We start from the raw sequence: 22,667 nt of genomic DNA on the forward strand, positions 1-22,667 counted from the left end.
GGAAGTTGTTGGATTCATTTGCAGCCGCAGCTGATATTTTTATACATACTGAATTGATGACAAGCCGGTTCCCGCAGCGGTTCGTGGAGCTGTAAAGAGCTAGACTGCCAGTGATCACTGGTCACAGTACAGTGCATCTAAGTCCGGTAAGCCTTTATTCACCGTACCCCTATACTCTTTGACATAGGACATACCACACTATGAGGTGCCCTCTTTTTGCTTTAACCTATTAGATCCACCTCACACCGGGTCAAGGGGAGCTGCCTGAGCCATATTTCCGATACTGATCTTCAACAGAGATCCCTACAATCAAACTGGATCTGTTGATCGGTTATAAGAGACTACACAGTAATAACTTTGAACTATTGTGAACATTAGTTCCACCATTTTTATACTTCTATTGTGCTTTATTGATTACACTCCTTTTATTGTATTCACATTCCACATATAGAGAGCGCACCTCTTTTGAGATCCCCTCCTGGGTTCTATTTTCTGTTTACACAAGTATTAGAAGAGGGTATGCCAGTGCTCACATAGCAGAAATATATATAGATCAGTGTGCTATTGGTATAAGTAGGTCTCCTGAATGTGGAAACTCACCTTGCTACCTTACCAATAAAGCTGTATGTAAGGAGGTACTAATAAATGCTATCTTCAGCTACAAGCACTATTGCCCTGACCACAGGCAGCAGAACAGAGGCTAATGTGGGAGGAATAATGATGGACATATACCAACCTGGAGTCTAGCTGCTTAGAATATAACATGCCCCAACAAGTGCATAGATCGCTAGCTATCTCCCCCATTAATAGTCAGACAGTTATGGTGTAGCTACATTAGTGGTCTAAGTTAAGAGAGGTAACTTTTGTTTTTTATCGGCACAGCAGAAGGACCGTTAGCAGAAAATGAATGAGAGAGTAAAGGGTGACATACATGCAAAAAAGGACACACAGTGCCGGAATGTGACTAAGAGCTAAGTAAGTCCAATTACAGCAGCTAGGCACATTCCAGTAGTTAACTAGTATATAGTCCTAAATAGCCCAGGTCTCTACTTAAGAATGCAACATAATCAAAAGAGCAGAGTTGCCGCTAAACACAACAACAAGTCTTTCCTAAGAGAAGTTATGTACATACTTCATGTTCCAAGCCAACAAAAGTAAGGTGTAAGAGAGCACGGAGTTCCATATACTGCGGCTGTATCCTTTGCTGTCATGTCAGCCCATAATGTACTCTTTCTGTTCCCCACTGTGCGCTCAGCGTGATGGCAGGCTTTACAAAGTATGGGAACGTGTCTGGGAGCCCCCAGGTTCAAAAGGCCGGCAGAAACAAAGTGCGTCCACACGATCTATGGGCTGGCAAAAAGCTTCCCAAGTGGTGTCCCAGACTGATACTCGATCTCTCGATCTCACTCTTGTCACAGGGAGGCAACGATGTGTAACCGAGAACCCCACCGCTGCGACCCAGGTCTCCACAGAAGCGCTCTTCTTACTGTAGGCGGGTTTCATCCCGGGTTGTTTCAGTTCCCCCACGATCACCCTCCTCTTGCTGGTATCATTAATGTAGTGTGAGAGGTGAGTTATTTCTGGGCCTGGGAATGCGACAGTCGCTTCAGCGCTGGCTGCACTTGCAGTTTCAGTTGCGATCAGCTGTTGCCTGGAGGTTTGTAGTTGCCTCTCGCTAATGACAGGGACAGCATCTGGATATTCGTCTGTTGCTGGAGGGTTCTTAACAAACAGGCTCAAGTGCGGTGCTGCCGTAGTCAGAGCTTGGGTTTGAAGTGCTGTGCCCAATAAGCTTGTAATAGGCTCCTGAGGGCTTGAAGCTTTGTCAATGTTCTCTGTAAGGTCTCTTGGTTTCGTATGGCGGTGTCCGACCTGTCTAACCAGCTCACGGAGGCCACCACACTCAGCTTCCCAATACTGCTGTATCCTCACATGATGATCATGCAGCAGTCTTGTCATGGCTGCAAGTATCATTTCAGCGCCAAACGCCATCTTTAGTAGTTACGTGCCGGTGAGGAAGTCCCCTGCTATCTATCTTGTCTAGTAGCGATTGTACGAAATAAACATAGGTGGTGTTGATTTCAAATGAAATATATCTGTCAGGTTAGGTAATGTCCAGAAGAAGACCCAAATGCTAGGGCGAACTTAAACAACACCCTTGCACTCTGAGTTTAATCCAGGATGTGACCCCACGACAACCTCTAAAAAACAATGTACTCACGATATGGAGCAGAGTTAGCCTGAGTCCAAAGTAATTCAAGATATCAGCCAAATAGACTTCTGAGTAAGGAACTGGTTTCAGGAAATGTCTTCCACAGAATCAGGAGAGCAGGGATAGTCCACTTATACTCAGACAGAGGAAGGGTAAAACAAGAAACAGTTAATAATGCAGGAGTAGTTAACTTGTTATCAGGCAGTTTGAGGGTTAACACTGTGTAGTCAGTCCTTGCAGAGTTTGACAATAGGTTATCAGGCAGTTTGAAGGTTAATACTGAATAGTCAGTACTTGCAGAGTTAGACAACAGGATAGCAGGTAGTTTGAGGGTTAACACTGTGTAGTCAGTCCTTGCAGAGTTTGGCAACAGGTTATCAGGCAGTTTGAGGGTTAATACTGAATAGTCAGTACTTGCAGAGTTAGACAACAGGATAGCAGGTAGTTTGAAGGTTAACACAGATTAATCAGTACTTGCAGATATTGGCAACAGGTTATCATGCAGTTTGAGAGTTTACACTGAATAAACAGTACTTGCAGAGTTTGGCAACAGGATATCAAGCAGTTTGAAGGTTTACATTGAATAAACAGTACTTGCAGAGTTTGGCAACAGGTTAACATGCAGTTTGAGGGTTAACCCACCATAGTCAGTCTTTGCAGAGTTTGGCAACAGAAAATCAGCAGTTAGAGAGTTTCCACAGCGAAGTTCTCACAGGAGCCACAAAGAGGAACAAACAAACGGGCACTGAAGAAACAGGAAGCCCAGAATAAAAAGCCTGGTAGTGACATCATCAGAAAGGAGCGGCTCAGACTACCTGCCAATCAAGCACACAGAGAGGACCGCCGGAGCTTCCCAGCGGCCGAGCGTGACAGTGCCCCCTCCTCAAGGACCCCTCCGGGGGACCCGACCGGGCCTGGCAGGGTATTTCTTGTGAAAAGACTTGACAAGAGCTGGAGCATGAACATGAGAGGCTGGTTCCCAAGATCGTTCAGAGATAGGATAACCCTTCCAATGGACCAGGTAGTACAGCCGATTGCCCCGTAGCTTGGAATCCAAAATCTGGCTGACTTCAAACTCAAAGGTCCCCTCTACGGAAAGTGGAGGAGGTGGTTTACTCTTGATAGAGTACCGGTTGTAGATGACTGGCTTGAGTAAGGAGACATGAAACACTGGATGGATCTTGAGAGTCTTGGGTAAACAATTCAAAAAGGTCCAATGTACTTAGGACCCAACTTAGTACAAGGTTGTTTTAGACGTATGAATCTGGTGGATAAAAATACTCTGTCTCCAGTACGAAGTAAAGGAGCCTTACACCTTCTGCAAGCATATCTCTTGTGTCTTAAGGAAGAGGAAAGTAGATTTTGATAAATGAGTTGCCAGTGGTTACTGAGATTTTTCGCAATACAATCTGCTCCAGGGTCTTCAGTAGAACTGGTAATTATAGGAAAGTTCTAGGTTCAAAACCAAAAGCTGCCTTAAAGGGAGAGGTCTGTAATGAGGCATTATAGCGTGAGTTATGAGCTAATTCCGCCAAAGGCAATAACTGAGACCAGTTGGAGTGGTGATGGTCTACATAATGTCTAAGAAAAGATTCCAAGGCTTGATTTACACGCTTAGTCTGTCCGTTGGATATGAGGATGATGTGCAGTAGAAAGAGATATGTTGATTCCGAAGTGCTTACAAAAAGACCTCCAAAACTTGGAAACAAATTGAACTCCACGATCTGAGACTATGTCAGTGGGAAAACCATGTAAACGAGATATATGTAGAACAAAGAGTTCAGAAAGTCTTTGAGCTGAAGGCAAGCCTGGAAGAGGTATGAAGTGAGCAGACTTGGAGAACCGATCCACCACTACCCAAATGGTCATATTTCCAGCAGAAACAGGAAGATCTGTAACGAAGTCCATGGATAAGTGAGACCAAGGGTAATGAGGAATAGGAAGAGGGTGTAATAGACCAAACGGTCGATGAGAAGATTGTTTGTTCGAAGCACAAGAACTACAAGCAGCAATATAATCCTTAACATCCCTCCTCATAGTGGACCACCAAACATGCTGCTTCAGTTTCCACAAAGTATTGGTTACTCCAGGATGACCTGCTGAAATGTTGTCGTGAGCCCAACGTAGAAGCTTAAGACGTAATCCTTTTGGGTACATACAGGATACCAGAAGATAGTTTGCAAGAAGATGGTACCCAGACTTGAGCAGCATGTAAAGCCTGTACTGGAAAAGAGGATACTTGAGGCAAAACTTTGACTGGACGTAGTATAGGTTCAGAATCCAAAGGAGAAGGCTCAGAAGATTGGAACTGCCTAGATAAAGCATCTGCCTTGGAATTTTTTGAACCAGGAACATAGGAAAGTACAAAATTAAACCTGGAGAAGAACAAGGCCCACCGATCCTGACGAGGATTGAGACGAGTAGCTGTATGGAGGTATAAAAGATTCTTATGATCTGTCAGAATGAAAAAAGGTTGACTGGTACCCTCTAACCAATGTCTCCGTTCATCCAAAGCTAATTTTATAGCCAAAAGCTCCTTATTGCCCACATCATAATTTAACTCGGCAGGATTGAATTTTTTCGAAATGAACACCACAGGATGTATCTTGCTGGTAGTCGGATCACGTTGGGAGAGAACAGCTCCAGCTATTATAGAATAAGCGTCAACCTCCAAAATAAACTGGAGATCAGGAATTGGATGACTGGGATGAGGTGCAGAAGAAAATGCTGATTTTAGCGTTTCAAAAGCCTGTACTGCCGAAGTGGACCAGTTCTTACAATTTTGCCCTGTCTTAGTAAGAGAAGTGAGCGGAGACGTGATGTCAGCAAAGTTCTTAATAAACTTTCTATAGTAATTGGCAAAGCCAAGAAACCTCTGCAGGGATTTGAGAGTAGTTGGTCTGGGCCAGTCCTTGATAGCCGAAAGTTTAGCAGGATCCATCTCAAAACCTGATTCTGAAATGATATAACCCAAAAAGGGAATGGAACTCTGATGAAAAGAGCATTTCTCCAATTTAGCAAACAGGGAATTGTCTGGTAACCTCTGAAGTACCAGTCTTACATGATGTACATGTTACTGTAATGTTTTGGAATAGATCAGAATGTCATCGAGATAAATGATAACAAATTGATTTAGATAATCTTTGAAGATTTCATTAACAAAGTGCTGAAATACTGCTGGTGCATTGCACAATCCGAATGGCATTACTAGATACTCGTAGTGACCAAATCTAGTGTTAAATGCCGTCTTCCATTTGTCTCCTTTACGGATTCTGACCAAATTGTAGGCCCCACGAAGATCTAACTTGTAAAAAATAGAAGCACCTTGAAGACGATCAAATAACTCAGGAATGAGCGGCAGAGGATAGCTGTTTTTGACAGTAATCTGATTCAAGGCCCGATAATCAATACAGGGACGGAGACCTCCATCTTTTTTCCCAATGAAGAAAAAACCCGCACCCACAGGTGATGAGGAAGGACGAATAAATCCTCTGGCTAAGTTGTCCTTTATGTATTCCTCAAGAGAGACATTTTCTTGACGAGAGAGGGGATAGGTCCTTCCCTTAGGTAGAGGAGCCCCTGAAAATAATTGGATAGGACAGTCAAATATCCGGTGTGGAGTTAACGTCTCAGCCTCCTTTTTAGAAAACACATCACTAAAGGCATGATAGTAATTAGGCAATGAATCAGGAACTTCCACCATAGCTATGACAGGACAAGATGGTTTTGAGGGATTTTGCAGGCAATGTTTGAAACAGGTAGTTCCCCAGGAAATAAGTTCTCCTTTAGACCATGAGAAGACTGGATCATGAAGCTGCAACCAAGGTAACCCCAGAATCAACAGTATGTGGGGAGAAGTGATGACGTCAAAACAAATAATTTCAGAATGGAGTATGCCCACAGACAAAAGAAGAGGAATGGTAGAATTTTGTATGATACCAGAACATAGAGGCTGTCCACTAACAGTGGTTACCTTAATTAACTGTTTCTTGGCTTGAAGAGGAATCCTGAGAGAGTCAGCAAAGTTTGAATAAATGAATACTCCAGCAGCTCCAGAATCGATGAGAGCTTGAGCTCGAAACTTGGTGTTTCCAAAAGTGATAGTTACAGGAACAAAAAGTTTAGAATTGAAGGAAGACATGGTATTCTGGCTTAACTCTGTCCCTCTATCAAAAGTTAAGCCTTGGCTTTTACTGGCCGGATAGAACAGTCCTTCAGTAAATGTCCTTTGGTACCACAATACAGACATAATCCAAGAGTATACCTTCTATGGCATTCAGCTTCTGACAATTTAATAGCTCCTACTTCCATGGGCTCCACAGACAGACAGAGATTGGGAATTATTATTAGACAGACTTGAGGTTCGAATAGGAGGACGAAAAGAAGATTTAACAAAGTATCTCCGATTCCTATCTCTCTCCTGAAGACTTTCAGAATGCTGGGCGTCAAGAGTAATACACAAATTGATAAGATCCTCCAATGAATCGGGGAGTTCCTGAAATACAAGTTCATCCTTAAGGAGGCGTTCGCAAAGTCCCTTGCGAAAGGCTGCCCGTAAGGCTCCATGGTTCCAATCAGTTTCTGCGGCTAAAGTCCTGAATTCAATAGCATATTGAGCTACCGAAAGGGATCCCTGTCTCAGATCTAACAATCCTGCCTCTGCCGCTGCAGACCTCCCAGGCTTGTCAAAAACAGAAGAAAAAATGGACACAATTCCACATCCTGTAGTAAAGGATCATTCTTTTCTAAAAGAGGAGACACCCAGGCTAGAGCCTTACCCTTCATGAGGGATAAAATAAAGGTGATTTTGGAAGTAGAATTGGAAAAAACTTGAGGATTGTTTCTGAAGTGTAAACGACATTGATCAAGGAATCCACGGCATTCTTCAGGATTACCGTCATATTTATCTGGAAGTGGGATTCGTGGTATATACTGTCCAACAGGTTGAGGTGGGTTAAAGACAGCATTGGAGCTAGTAGCAGCTGCAGCAGGAGTCGCCGTAGCTTGAGAAGGAGCGGAGAGGTTATGTAGCAGAGCAGTAATCTGGTCAAGCTTGGAATCCAAAGATTGCAAATGAGCAGAATGATTTCCTAGAAGTTGCCCTTGTAGAGCCACAGCCCTGGATAACTCATCAGGGTCCATATTATGGCCCATTTGTACTGTCAGGTTAGGTAATGTCCAGAAGAAGACCCAAATGCTAGGGCGAACTTAAACAACACCCTTGCACTCTGAGTTTAATCCAGGATGTGACCCCACGACAACCTCTAAAAAACAATGTACTCATGATATGGAGCAGAGTTAGCCTGAGTCCAAAGTAATTCAAGATATCAGCCAAATAGACTTCTGAGTAAGGAACTGGTTTCAGTAAATGTCTTCCACAGAATCAGGAGAGCAGGGATAGTCCACTTATACTCAGACAGAGGAAGGGTAAAACAAGAAACAGTTAATAATGCAGGAGTAGGTAACTTGTTATCAGGCAGTTTGAGGGTTAACACTGTGTAGTCAGTCCTTGCAGAGTTTGGCAACAGGTTATCAGGCAGTTTGAAGGTTAATACTGAATAGTCAGTACTTGCAGAGTTAGACAACAGGATATCAGGTAGTTTGAAGGTTAACACAGATTAATCAGTACTTGCAGATATTGGCAACAGGTTATCATGCAGTTTGAGAGTTTACACTGAATAAACAGTACTTGCAGAGTTTGGCAACAGGATATCAAGCAGTTTGAAGGTTTACACTGAATAAACAGTACTTGCAGAGTTTGGCAACAGGTTAACATGCAGTTTGAGAGTTTCACAGAATAAACAGTACTTGCAGTGTTTGGCAACAAGATATCAAGCAGTTTGAAGGTTTACACTGAATAAACAGTACTTGCAGAGGTTGGCAACAGGTAAACATGCAGTTTGAGAGTTTCACAGAATAAACAGTACTTGCAGTGTTTGGCAACAGGATATCAAGCAGTTTGAAGGTTATACTGAATAAACAGTACTTGCAGAATTTGGCAACAGGTTAACATGCAGTTTGAGAAATTCACAGAATAAACAGTACTTGCAGTGTTTGGCAACAGGTTATCAGGAAGTTTGAGGGTTAACCTAGCATAGTCAGTCTTTGCAGAGTTTGGCAACAGAAAATCAGCAGTTAGAGAGTTTCCACAGCGAAGCCCTCACAGGAGCCACAAAGAGGAACAAACAAACGGGCACTGAAGAAACAGGAAGCCCGGAATAAAAAGCCTGGTAGTGACATAATCAGGAAGGGGCGGCTCAGACTACCTGCCAATCAAGCACACAGAGAGGACAGCCGGAGCTTTCCAGCGGCCGAGCGTGACAATATCATGCAGTGTCTGTGCACTGCTTACCCGGTCTGTATAAATCCCATAATTTGTTCCTGCAAACAATTACTCTCATATTTTCCAGATCCGAAACAGATTTTTTTAAATGCTTGGGCTTTCATAGAATGTTTTAGAATATGGGTGAGAAAAAACATCCCCACAGGAGGTTGTATTCTTAATCCAATTCAATATCCCTGATAAATAATATTCTGAATCCAGGGATTATGGACAGATTCTAACCAAAATTTTTGAAAAAGGTTTAATCTGCCCTCTACCAGAAGTACTGGATTGGGGGCCATACCTTCATGAGGTTATAGAGGCTGGATTAGGTTTCTTATATTGCTTGGATTTGTTCCAATTTGAAAAAGGTCTCCAGACTGAGCAAGAGGGTTTAGGGGAGGAGACAGTCTTCTGTTCTCTGTTCTGACGAAAGGAACAAAAGCGGTTGGGAGCCTTAAATTTCCCTTTAGACTTTTTGTCTTGGGGAAGAAACACTCCCTTTCCACCCATAATAGTAGAATAATGGAATCGAGTTGAGAATAATGTATTTCTTTGGAAGAAAGAGATAGTAATCTGGTTTTAGATACCATATCAGCATTTCATGATTTAAGCCATAGAGCTCTTCTGGTAAGAATAGCTAGAGACATAGTTTTGATGTTATTTTTTATGAAATCAAATACTGCATCACAAATAAAATGATTTGCATGTTGAAGTAAATTCAAAATATTGGAACATTCAGGATCTGTAGAGAGCTGCTGAGCACAACTGGATAACCAGAAAGTAGAAGCGGCAGCTACATCAGCAATAGATATGGCTGGTCTAAGAATATAGCCAGTGTGTAAATATGCCCTTATTAGATAAGATTCAAATTTTCTATCTAAAGGGTCTTTAAAAGAAGTATTGTCTTCTAAAGGAATAGTAGTACGTTTAGATAGTATGTAAATGGCCCCATCAACTTTGGGGACTGTTTCCCATAATTCTAAGTTAGCAGTAGGTTAAGGATATAGTTTTTTTAAACCTTGAAGAAGCATCAGGTATAGGGAAAATCTCAGGGAGATTAAAAATCATTATATATACTGAATCAAACAATTACTGGATTTATCATCAGAAGGTTTAGCTTCTTCAATCCGTTAAGTGACTAGGACTTCCTTCAAAAGAGAAGATACTTCAGTATTTTGTTGGTCAGTACATATATCACTAGTAGAAGGTAAAATATGAATGGACCTTTTTCGTTTATTTGAAAGCGGTAGTGCTGTCAGGGCCTTTGTAATGGCGGCAGCAATAAACATTTTTATTGTTGGGGGTACGTCATCTGCATTCATCTGTAAGGAAAAAACAGTAGGTGCATTTGTACACATAGAAACATCATTAGATTGATCGTATACGATAAAAAGATCTAAGCATGAGCCACATAAATGAGCTGAAGATGCTACTTCAGTTGTTTTACAATAAGCACACTTAGCTTTGGTAGAAAGGTGTTCAAACAGTTCCTATGGTAACTTCAGGGACAGGTTGGTACTGTTCCATTATGGCAAATAAAAAATAAAAAATTAAAGTTGCAATAATTACTATTACAACCCCCTTTTTAGCAAGCTTTGAGGAATGGAAAAATATGCCCCCCTGTATAGAGTTTGAAAAAGTCCATAAGCAAGTATCTCAGAAAACTATAAAGTCAGTCAGTTTTTTAAAAATGTGTTAAAATTGCATAAGTAATGCAGTGTAACATGAGTGTTTATGGATGCGTCTAGACATACTTGTTTAGCCCTGTGTATATAGATTGATACACGATAAAGGGCACAAGATGATGCGGTTTTTAAGGAGTGATAGATGGCGCAAATGTTTTAAATAGAAGGTGCACACTATAAGGCACGGTTTGATGACGCGCTATGCCCGTCGTTAAAAAAATGTGTCACTGCCTGCATGCTTGTGCGCATTTAGTATATTCAAATTTTCTGAAAGGTTTTGTATACCCCCTTTATTCAGTGCATATTTATAACCCACCTTTTTTTAATAAAATGCTGCATTCGCTGCGCTATATTTATGTGGGCTATAATTCTTATGTTCAATGTAATTAAATTATTATTAATTTAAAGAAAGAGATTAAAATGACCAGGTAAGCATAAAGTATATTTTCCTGGGAAAATAATACCCAAGCCATGGAGTCCACGAGTTATAAGGGTGGGACAAAATAATCATTACATAATTGTATGTATCTTAAAAACTGAATCCCTCTTTTTTTATTAATGTCCAGAAACTATTACTTGAAGAACTTTCCTACAAAAAAAAGCAACCTAATAAAAACTCATGGACTCTCACCACCATAAAATAAATTAATTTATTAGGTAAGCATAAATTGTTTTCTTTCATACAGGTGGTGAGAGTCCATGATCCATTACTCCAGGGGAACTAATAGCCAAGCCGTGGAGTCCACGAGTAATAACATAAAGGGATGGATTTATTTTTTTAGTATTTTTCAAATGCACTTAAAAAAACATCAAACTGAAACAACTGCCTGAAGCACTGTTCTACCAAAAGCTGCCTCAGAAGAAGCAAAAACATTAAAATTGAAGAATTTTGTAAAAGTATGCAAAGAAGACCAAGTAGCTGCTTTACAGATTTGATCAACTGAGGCCTCATTCTCAAAAGCCCATGAAGTGGTAATTGACCTGGTAGAATGAGCAGTAATCTGTTGAGGTGGAGGCTGACCTACCTCAAAATAAGCTTTGGAATAAAAGTTTCAACCAAGAAGCCAAAGATACAGCAGGAGCCTTCTGTCCTTTCCTAGATCTAGAAACATGAATGCACAAACTAAAGGTTTGTCTAAATGCCTTAGTAGCATCAATTTAATTCTTTTATGCCCTAACAACATCCAAATTTCAGAAGCAGACAGAACAACACTTTCCAAGAAAGTAGCATAATGTGAACCTTATGCATATGTCCAAAAGGAGGCGCTTGCAAAACTATATATTTTTTATTTTAATTTTTATTGAGGTACTGAAAAAAATATAAACAGTCAATACAATATTTTTTTAGGCTTATCATGCAGCAAAATGTACAAATGTTATAAGTATTACAAAATATGACATTCTGTAAAAGTTATTGCAAGCAGATATAATATACTAGAATATAGGAATGTCTCAAAATATAATAGTCTGTATGAAAACATTAAGTAAACAATGTTGTATCTCATTTTTTACAACAACAATACACATATATATATATATATAAGGATCTATATATCCCCATTGAATATAATTAACCGGCTAGTAAAATGTTATCCCCAAGTAGTAGACAAGGACCTCTCATGGATCTCTAGAACGTTACATTGAATTAAGTGGAATTTCAGGGTGGGGGGGGGGCAGAGAATAATAAAAGGATTTTCTAAGGATTCAGTTTCCTGTGCTTAGCTAGTAAGCCTTATCTGAAGGGGGGGGGGGCGTTTGGCGGAAAAGTACTATGGGACTTGTAACAAAGAGCCAAAGGGATCTCTCTTGGGCTTGTAACGAATAATAAGAATGGAGTTCTCTTATGTTGTCATACAACCAATTATCTATTATATACAATGTAGTCAAAGCAAGGTCTTGTATGAACAAGCTAATGACCCGTATCAACTGAAATATAGAACGTAACTGGATATATGAAAATTAGGCTTAAAGCCCAGATGGACAATTCCACTTTTGGAGATAAGTGTCTAGTAAGCGGCCCTAGAATAAGGACTATAAGAATATGCAGGATTGGGTCTAATCCTCTTTGCTTATTTATCTATTACAGATTTAAAAGCTCCAAAGACTGCAGCTTGTAGGGTTGTGAAGTATATGTGAATAGTAAGCTACATTTTGGTAAACTGTTCAAAACTAGCCTCTAAGGAGATAATAGCTTACAGGGATAGCTTAAAAACATACTTCCTGCCATAGTACCAATATTGGGATGTATACACAGAAATCGGAAATTTGGGTCTCATGTTGTTTATAACTAGGGTCACAAATGTTGACTACCATGTTCACGTGAGTAATTGACTGCAAATTATAGGGCTTGTCTCACTGCCCTGGGCGCTAACAGCAGGATCAGCTTTGAGTTACATAAATGAAGTAACACGATATTAGGTGGTACAGCATAAAAAACCCTATATCTATAAATATATAGTTCACTTATAGGGGCCGATTTATTAAAGTGCGGACGGACATGATATGATGTAGTGTATCATGTTCGCTTTGGCATTTATCATTGCACAAGCAGTTCTAGTGAACTGCTTGTGCAATGCCGCCCCCTGCAGATTGGCTGATAGCAGGGGGTGTCAATCAGCCTAATTGTATAGGATCAGGCGGATTGATGTCCGCAGCCTCAGTGCAGGCGGACAAGTTATGGTGCAGCAGTCTTTAGACAGCTGCTTCATAACTACTGTTTCCAGGGGCATCAAGCTCCATTTGAGCTTGATAATTCGGCCCCATAGTCTGGCAATATTAGCAACTAATAATAATAGGCTAAGGAGCGGTCATATACTATAAAATGTGTATACTATATCTGAAGCTGAGAGCCTACAATGCTAAAATAAGAAGTCAAACCAAACAAAACCGGCAAATATAAAAGTTTCAACAAACAGAAGCCTTACACAATATTATATTACATATTTTGCCAAGCCTGAGGTTTCATTAATCTCATAAGAGAAAAAAGAGTAAATGGAATTTTAACACTTGTTTCCAAGGAAGAGCAAGCTTGGCCATTAGGGAAACATATAATTATGTAATACAAGCACAGCTATTAAACATATGGATTCTACAGTATGGCTTATATTCAGTAGTCACATTGCCCTCCAAAGTAATGATAGTATTCCCAAAATTATCTAGAGCATTGGGCTAAAGACCAAAACTTATGTCACGAACCCTAGTAATAATAAACAGAAATAACATATTATAGTAAACTATTGTATCTGGAGTAACCTGCATAAACATATTCAAGTGCATAGAAACAAATTCTCCAGCCTACAGCTATCATATATTATAGAGATATGTAGTAGTGAACTTAGTAAGGTTCTATAAGCCAAATATATAGTATGCAGTGGCCAAGGGTGCAAAATTAACTAATAGAAGAGCTTTAGAGCCTAATTGCAAGCTCACACATTTAAGACTGGTGATCTTAAAAGTCCCATAATGGAAATCAGTCACTAACCCACACCATCTTGCCAAGTTAAGATATTTGTATTGAAAAACTAGAGTTGGAAGGGGACCGCGGGACTAAGGCAGTGCATCAATTTCTCTAGTATTATCAGAGAGTTTTCCATCGCCATCTGGACTTAGCAGACATGAACATCTCAGAAGTTAGTTTCAGCTCAGATTGAACAACCTTACGGCTAGATTTAGAGTTTTGTCGGTAACGACCCGAAAAGCTAACGCCGGCTTTTTTCTGGCCGCACCATAAAAATAACTCTGGTATTGAGAGTCCACATAAAGGCTGCGTTAGGCTCCAAAAAAGGAGCGTAGAGCATATTTAACGCAGCTTCAACTCTCGATACCAGAGTTGCTTACGGACGCGGCCAGCCTCAAAAACGTGCTTGTGCACGATTCCCCCATAGAAAACAATGGGGCTGTTTGAGCTGAAAAAAAACCTAACACCTGCAAAAAAGCTGCGTTCAGCTCCTAACGCAGCCCCATTGTTTGCTATGCGGAAACACTTCCTACGTCTGCACCTAACACCCTAACATGTACCCCGAGTCTAAACACCCCTAGCCTTACACTTATTAACCCCTAATCTGCCGCCCCCGCTATCGCTGACACCTGCATATTATTATTAACCCCTAATCTGCCGCTCCGTAAACCGCCGCTACTTACATTATCCCTATGTACCCCTAATCTGCTGCCCTAACATCGCCGACCCCTATATTATATTTATTAACCCCTAATCTGCCCCCCACAACATCACCTCCACCTGCCTACACTTATTAACCCCTAATCTGCCGAGCGGACCTGAGCGCTACTATAATAAAGTTATTAACCCCTAATCCGCCTCACTAACCCTATAATAAATAGTATTAACCCCTAATCTGCCCTCCCTAACATCGCCGACACCTAACTTCAAACATTAACCCCTAATCTGCCGACTGGAGCTCACCGCTATTCTAATAAATGTATTAACCCCTAAAGCTAAGTCTAACCCTAACACTAACACCCCCTAAATTAAATATAATTTTAATCTAACTAAATTAATTAACTCTTATTAAATAAATTATTCCTATTTAAAGCTAAATACTTACCTGTAAAATAAATCCTAATATAGCTACAATATAAATTATAATTATATTATAGCTATTTTAGGATTAATATTTATTTTACAGGTAACTTTGTATTTATTTTAACCAGGTACAATAGCTATTAAATAGTTAAGAACTATTTACTAGCTAAAATAGCTAAAATAATTACAAATTTACTTGTAAAATAAATCCTAACCTAAGTTACAATTAAACCTAACACTACACTATCAATAAATTAATTAAATAAAATACCTACAATTACCTACAATTAAACCTAACACTACACTATCAATAAATAAATTAAATACAATACCTACAAATAACTACAATGAAATAAACTAACTAAAGTACAAAAAATAAAAAAGAACTAAGTTACAAAAAATAAAAAAATATTTACAAACATAAGAAAAATATTACAACAATTTTAAACTAATTACACCTACTCTAAGCCCACTAATAAAATAACAAAGCCCCCCAAAATAAAAAAATGCCCTACCCTATTCTAAATTACTAAAGTTCAAAGCTCTTTTACCTTACCAGCCCTGAACAGGGCCCTTTGCGGGGCATGCCCCAAGAAGTTCAGCTCTTTTGCCTGTAAAAAAAAACATACAATACCCCCCCCAACATTACAACCCACCACCCACATACCCCTAATCTAACCCAAACCCCCCTTAAATAAACCTAACACTAAGCCCCTGAAGATCATCCTACCTTGTCTTCACCTCACCGGGTATCACCCCGATCCGTCCTGGCTCCGATATCTTCATCCAACCCAAGCGGGGGCTAGACATCCACTGAAGAAGTCCAGAAGAGGGTCCAAAGTCTTCATCCTATCCGGGAAGAAGAGTAGATCCGGTCCGGCAACCATCATCTTCCAAGCGGCATCTTCTATCTTCATCCGATGAGGACCGGCTCCATCCTGAAGACCTCCACCGCGGACCCATCTTCATCCGGCGACGTCCAACTGAAGAATGACGGCTCCTTTAAGGGACGTCATCCAAGATGGCGTCCCTCGAATTACGATTGGCTGATAGGATTCTATCAGCCAATCGGAATTAAGGTAGGAATATTCTGATTGGCTGATGGAATCAGCCAATCAGAACCAAGTTCAATCCGATTGGCTGATCCAATCAGCCAATCAGATTGAGCTTGCATTCTATTGGCTGTTCCGATCAGCCAATAGAATGCGAGCTCAATCTGATTGGCTGATTGGATCAGCCAATCGGATTGATCTTGATTCTGATTGGCTGATTTCATCAGCCAATCAGAATATTCCTACCTTAATTCCGATTGGCTGATAGAATCCTATCAGCCAATCGGAATTCGAGGGACGCCATCTTGGATGACGTCCCTTAAAGGAGCCGTCATTCTTCAGTTGGACGTCGCCGGATGAAGATGGGTCCGCGGTGGAGGTCTTCAGGATGGAGCCAGTCCTCATCGGATGAAGATAGAAGATGCCGCTTGGAAGATGATGGTTGCCGGTCCAGATCTACTCTTCTTTCCGGATAGGATGAAGACTTTGGACCCTCTTCTGGACTTCTTCAGTGGATGTCTAGCCCCCGCTTGGGTTGGATGAAGATATCGGAGCCAGGACGGATCGGTGTGATACCCGGTGAGGTGAAGACAAGGTAGGATGATCTTCAGGGGCTTAGTGTTAGGTTTATTTAAGGGGGGTTTGGGTTAGATTAGGGGTATGTGGGTGGTAATGTTGGGGGGGGGGGTATTGTATGTTTTTTTTTACAGGCAAAAGAGCTGAACTTCTTGGTGCATGCCCCGCAAAGGGCCCTGTTCAGGGCTGGTAAGGTAAAAGAGCTTTGAACTTTAGTAATTTAGAATAGGGTAGGGCATTTTTTTATTTTGGGGGGCTTTGTTATTTTATTAGGGGGCTTAGAGTAGGTGTAATTAGTTTAAAATTGTTGTAATATTTTTCTTATGTTTGTAAATATTTTTTTATTTTTTGTAACTTAGTTCTTTTTTATTTTTTGTACTTTAGTTAGTTTATTTCATTGTAGTTATTTGTAGGTATTGTATTTAATTTATTTATTGATAGTGTAGTGTTAGGTTTAATTGTAGGTAATTGTAGGTATTTTATTTAATTAATTTATTGATAGTGTAGTGTTAGGTTTAATTGTAACTTAGGTTAGGATTTATTTTACAGGTAAATTTGTAATTATTTTAACTATTTTAGCTATTAAATAGTTCTTAACTATTTAATAGCTATTGTACCTGGTTAAAATAAATACAAAGTTACCTTAAAATAAATATTAATCCTAAAATAGCTATAATATAATTATAATTTATATTGTAGCTATATTAGGATTTATTTTACAGGTAAGTATTTAGCTTTAAATAGGAATAATTTATTTAATAAGAGTTAATTAATTTAGTTAGATTAAAATTATATTTAATTTAGGGGGTGTTAGTGTTAGGGTTAGACTTAGCTTTAGGGGTTAATACAGGGAGTGCAGAATTATTAGGCAAGTTGTATTTTTGAGGATTAATTTTATTATTTAACAACAACCATGTTCTCAATGAACCCAAAAAACTCATTAATATCAAAGCTGAATAGTTTTGGAAGTAGTTTTTAGTTTGTTTTTAGTTATAGCTATTTTAGGGGGATATCTGTGTGTGCAGGTGACTATTACTGTGCATAATTATTAGGCAACTTAACAAAAAACAAATATATACCCATTTCAATTATTTATTTTTACCAGTGAAACCAATATAACATCTCAACATTCACAAATATACATTTCTGACATTCAAAAACAAAACAAAAACAAATCAGTGACCAATATAGCCACATTTCTTTGCAAGGACACTCAAAAGCCTGCCATCCATGGATTCTGTCAGTGTTTTGATCTGTTCACCATCAACATTGCGTGCAGCAGCAACCACAGCCTCCCAGACACTGTTCAGAGAGGTGTACTGTTTTCCCTCCTTGTAAATCTCACATTTGATGATGGACCACAGGTTCTCAATGGGGTTCAGATCAGGTGAACAAGGAGGCCATGTCATTAGATTTTCTTCTTTTATACCCTTTCTTGCCAGCCACGCTGTGGAGTACTTGGACGCGTGTGATGGAGCATTGTCCTGCATGAAAATCATGTTTTTCTTGAAGGATGCAGACTTCTTCCTGTACCACTGCTTGAAGAAGGTGTCTTCCAGAAACTGGCAGTAGGACTGGGAGTTGAGCTTGACTCCATCCTCAACCCGAAAAGGCCCCACAAGCTCATCTTTGATGATACCAGCCCAAACCAGTACTCCACCTTGCTGGTGTCTGAGTCGGACTGGAGCTCTCTGCCCTTTACCAATCCAGCCACGGGCCCATCCATCTGGCCCATCAAGACTCACTCTCATTTCATCAGTCCATAAAACCTTAGAAAAATCAGTCTTGAGATATTTCTTGGCCCAGTCTTGATGTTTCAGCTTGTGTGTCTTGTTCAGTGGTTGTCGTCTTTCAGCCTTTCTTACCTTGGCCATGTCTCTGAGTATTGCACACCTTGTGCTTTTGGGCACTCCAGTGATGTTGCAGCTCTGAAATATGGCCAAACTGGTGGCAAGTGGCATCTTGGCAGCTGCACGCTTGACTTTTCTCAGTTCATGGGCAGTTATTTTGCGCCTTGGTTTTTCCACACGCTTCTTGCGACCCTGTTGACTATTTTGAATGAAACGCTTGATTGTTCGATGATCACGCTTCAGAAGCTTTGCAATTTTAAGAGTGCTGCATCCCTCTGCAAGATATCTCACTATTTTTGACTTTTCTGAGCCTGTCAAGTCCTTCTTTTGACCCATTTTGCCAAAGGAAAGGAAGTTGCCTAATAATTATGCACACCTGATATAGGGTGTTGATGTCATTAGACCACACCCCTTCTCATTACAGAGATGCACATCACCTAATATGCTTAATTGGTAGTAGGCTTTCTAGCCTATACAGCTTGGAGTAAGACAACATGCATAAAGAGGATGATGTGGTCAAAATACTCATTTGCCTAATAATTCTGCACACAGTGTACATTTATTAGAATAGCGGTGAGCTCCAGTCGGCAGATTAGGGGTTAATGTTTGAAGTTAGGTGTCGGCGATGTTAGGGAGGGCAGATTAGGGGTTAATACTATTTATTATAGGGTTAGTGAGGCGGATTAGGGGTTAATAACTTTATAATAATAGCGGTGCGGTCCGCTGGGCAGATTAGGGGTTAATAAGTGTAGGCAGGTGGAGGCGACGTTGAGGGGGGCAGATTAGGGGTTAATAAATATAATATAGGGGTCGGCGGTGTTAGGGGCAGCAGATTAGGGGTACATAGCTATAATGTAGCTGGCGGCTCTTTGCGGTCGGCAGATTAGGGGTTAATTATTGTAGGTAGCTGGCGGCGACGTTGTGGGGGGCAGATTAGGGGTTAATAAATATAATATAGGGGTCGGCGGTGTTAGGGGCAGCAGATTAGGGGTACATAAGGATAACGTAGTTGGTGGTCGGCAGATTAGGGGTTAAAAAAATTTAATCGAGTTGCGGCGATGCGGGGGGACCTCGGTTTAGGGGTACATAGGTAGTTTATGGGTGTTAGTGTACTTTAGAGTACAGTAGTTAAGAGCTCTATAAACCGGTGTTAGCCCAGAAAGCTCTTAACTACTGACTTTTTTCCTGCGGCTGGAGTTTTGTCGTTAGATTTCTAACGCTCACTTCAGACACGACTCTAAATACCGGAGTTGGAAAAATCCCATTGAAAAGATAGGATACGCAATTTACGTAAGGGGATCTGCGGTATGGAAAAGTCGCGGCTGAAAAGTGAGCGTTAGACCCTTTTTTGAGTGACTCCAAATACCGGAGGTAGCCTAAAACCAGCGTTAGGAGCCTCTAACGCTGGTTTTCACGGCTAACGCCAAACTCTAAATCTAGGCCTTAATCTCCTGTTGTGACTGAAGCTGATCCAAAAAGGCCTCTGTTTCAATCTTTCTCACTCCCAAAAGATCACTAGATCCGCTAGGCCTCCATCTTGTAGAGCTGACAAACTTCTTGATCAGCCTCCTGCTCTGCTCAGCATCGTCTCGGGCTACATTACAAGTCGCATATTCCACAATCTCTTGTAAACTGACGGTTTCCTTTGTAGTGATTTTCTGGTCAGCAGCTATCTCCTCTACCAGTGCTCCATTCACTCTCAGCAAACTATGTGTTGACAACTTGCTCCACTCCTCTATCCAGCAATCATGAAGCTAAGCTGCTCAAGGTGGTCGTCTAGCAGATGAGTGACCACTATCAGGAGATCCATATCCATGTTCGCAAGGGGTATTACCCTGGGTATGTCTAAGAAAGAAAATACAATAGCAGTTGTACTCACTGCTACACCCAGGAGGCCCGGGGGATCATAAAAGATGAGAGGCCTAGGCGCGTTGTTCATGCGATAGCCCTTCTTGGTCCGGAGGGTGAGGCGGGAAGTGCATGGTAGGGAGACTTCAGTTAAGTGGCAGTACAGGAGTCACTGAGGTCTAATAGAACTATCACTACCTTCCTTGGGTTGAGGATTTGTATTGGGGTCTCATTATATAGTATATAGTATCGATGTTCAGGTATTAAACAAATATTATTCCTGGAGCCCAAGTAGTGTGCGTCTGATCAGCTCAGGCATTAGCTCCGCCCCCTCCAGCTTGCAAAACTCTTAATACCAAGTTAAGATTCCAAGTAAGAGAAATTGGCTTAATTACAGGTTTAATACGAACCAAAGCCTGAACAAAAACATGAATATCAGAAAGATTAGCAATTTTCCTATGAAACAAAACTGAAAGAGCAGAAATCTGCCCTTTCAGGGAATTGACAGATAAACCCTTATCCAAACCATCCTGTAAAAACTGTAGAATCCTCGGAATTCTAAAAAAATGGCAAGAAAAACCATGGTCTATATTTTTTTTTAGTCACAGGCTTTCAAGCCTGAATTAAAGGGACAGTCAAGTCCAAAAAAAACTTTCATGATTTAAAGGGCCATTATACACTTAAAAAAGTATAGGCTATTTAAATTAAGCACCAAAAGAAGATAAAGTTTGTAATTGACAAGTATTAGCAATTTTGCTACTAACTCTCCTAAAAATGATTTTAAAGTTTCTAATCCTCTCAGTGAATGAGAATACGAACGTAATCTCCACTAGCTTTAGAGCAAGGCTTTTTCTACACTCCCTATCTAGTGTCCTTTACAGCCAGCCCCCATGCTGGGGCTGTCTGTATAATAGATAAGCCTGTCACAAATCCCCTCACCTCTCTCAGCCGTTTCTTTCTGACTATTTACACTGGATGGGCACAATCTCACTCCCCCCTGACTCTCTCCTCCCGGTAAGCATTCAGTAGACACAAGGGGAATATTCCACTCACAGCTCTGTGAAACATGATCCTGAGATGTTTTACAGAGCTTTGTGTGAAAATATATTTTTTATATGGGCAGATGTATTTTACATGTATATCAGCTGAGCGTGAGACATGTAAAGCATTTCATTGTATCTGTAACAAACTGCACATGAGTTAAATCACAGGGATTCTACCCCAGCAGTGTCTCAGTTTTATCTGCACCTCGGCAACATCCATAGCTCCGCCTACAGCTACTCCCACTCTCCTGCCTCCTCATAAATATTCATATTGTAGCTGTAAAGCTGGGGGCGGAGCTCTGGATGCTGCCGAGGTGCAGATAAAACTGAGACACTGCTGTAGTAGAATCCCTGTGATTTAACTCATGTGCAGTTTGTTACAGATACAATGAAATGCTTTACATATCTCACGCTCAGCTGATATACATGTAAAATACATCTGCCCATATAAAAAACAGTGCAACTGTGCATATATCTGACTCCCTCTTTGTCCTCACTACGGCACTCTGAATATTCTCACACACAGCTCTGTAAAACATCTCAGGATCATGTTTCACAGAGCTGTGAGTGGAATATTCCCCTTGTGTCTACTGAATGCTTACCGGGAGGAGAGAGTCAGGGGGGAGTGAGATTGTGCCCAGTCAGTGTAAATAGTCAGAAAGAAACGGCTGAGAGAGGTGAGGGGATTTGTGACAGGCTTATCTATTATACAGACAGCCCCAGCATGGGGGCTGGCTGTAAAGGACACTAGATAGGGAGTGTAGAAAAAGCTCTAAAGCTAGTGGAGATTACGTTTGTATTCTCATTCACTGAGAGGATTAGAAACTTTAAAATCATTTTTAGGAGAGTTAGCAGCAAAATTGCTAATACAATTACAAACTTTATCTTCTTTTGGTGCTTAATTTAAATAGCCTATATTTTTTTTGAGTGTATAATGGCCCTTTAAATAGGGCATGTAATTTTAAACAACTTCCCAATTTACTTTTATCACCAATTTTGCTTTGTTCTCTTGGTATTCTTAGTTGAAAGCTAAACCTAGGAGGTTCATATGCTAATTTCTTAGACCTTGAATACTGCCTCTAATCTGAATACATTTAGACCACTAGAGAGCATTAGTTCACATGTTTCATATAGATAACATTGAGCTCATGCAAGTAAAGTGACCTAGGAGTGAGCACTGATTGGCTAAACTGCATGTCTGTCAAAAGAACTGAAATAAGGGGGCAGTCAGCAAAGGCTTAGATACAAGAAAATTTACAGAGGTAAAATGTGTATTATTATAACTGTGTTGGATATGTAACTGTGTTGGATATGCAAAACTGGGGAATGGGTAATAAAGGGATTATCTTTCTTTTTAAACAACAAAAATTCTGGTGTTGACTTTCCCTTTAAGGTTTCAATCACATAATCAGAGAAACCCCTGTCTTAGAACTAAATGTTCAATTTCCATACCATCAAGTTCAGCCACTTGAGAACCAGATGGAAAGGCACATTTAGGAATAGGAGGCCTAGCCCCAGGGACAGAGGAAAAAGAAG

The sequence above is a fragment of the Bombina bombina genome, chromosome 6 (assembly GCF_027579735.1).
Source record: "Bombina bombina isolate aBomBom1 chromosome 6, aBomBom1.pri, whole genome shotgun sequence".
In the NCBI taxonomy this organism is placed as follows: Eukaryota; Metazoa; Chordata; class Amphibia; order Anura; family Bombinatoridae; genus Bombina; species Bombina bombina.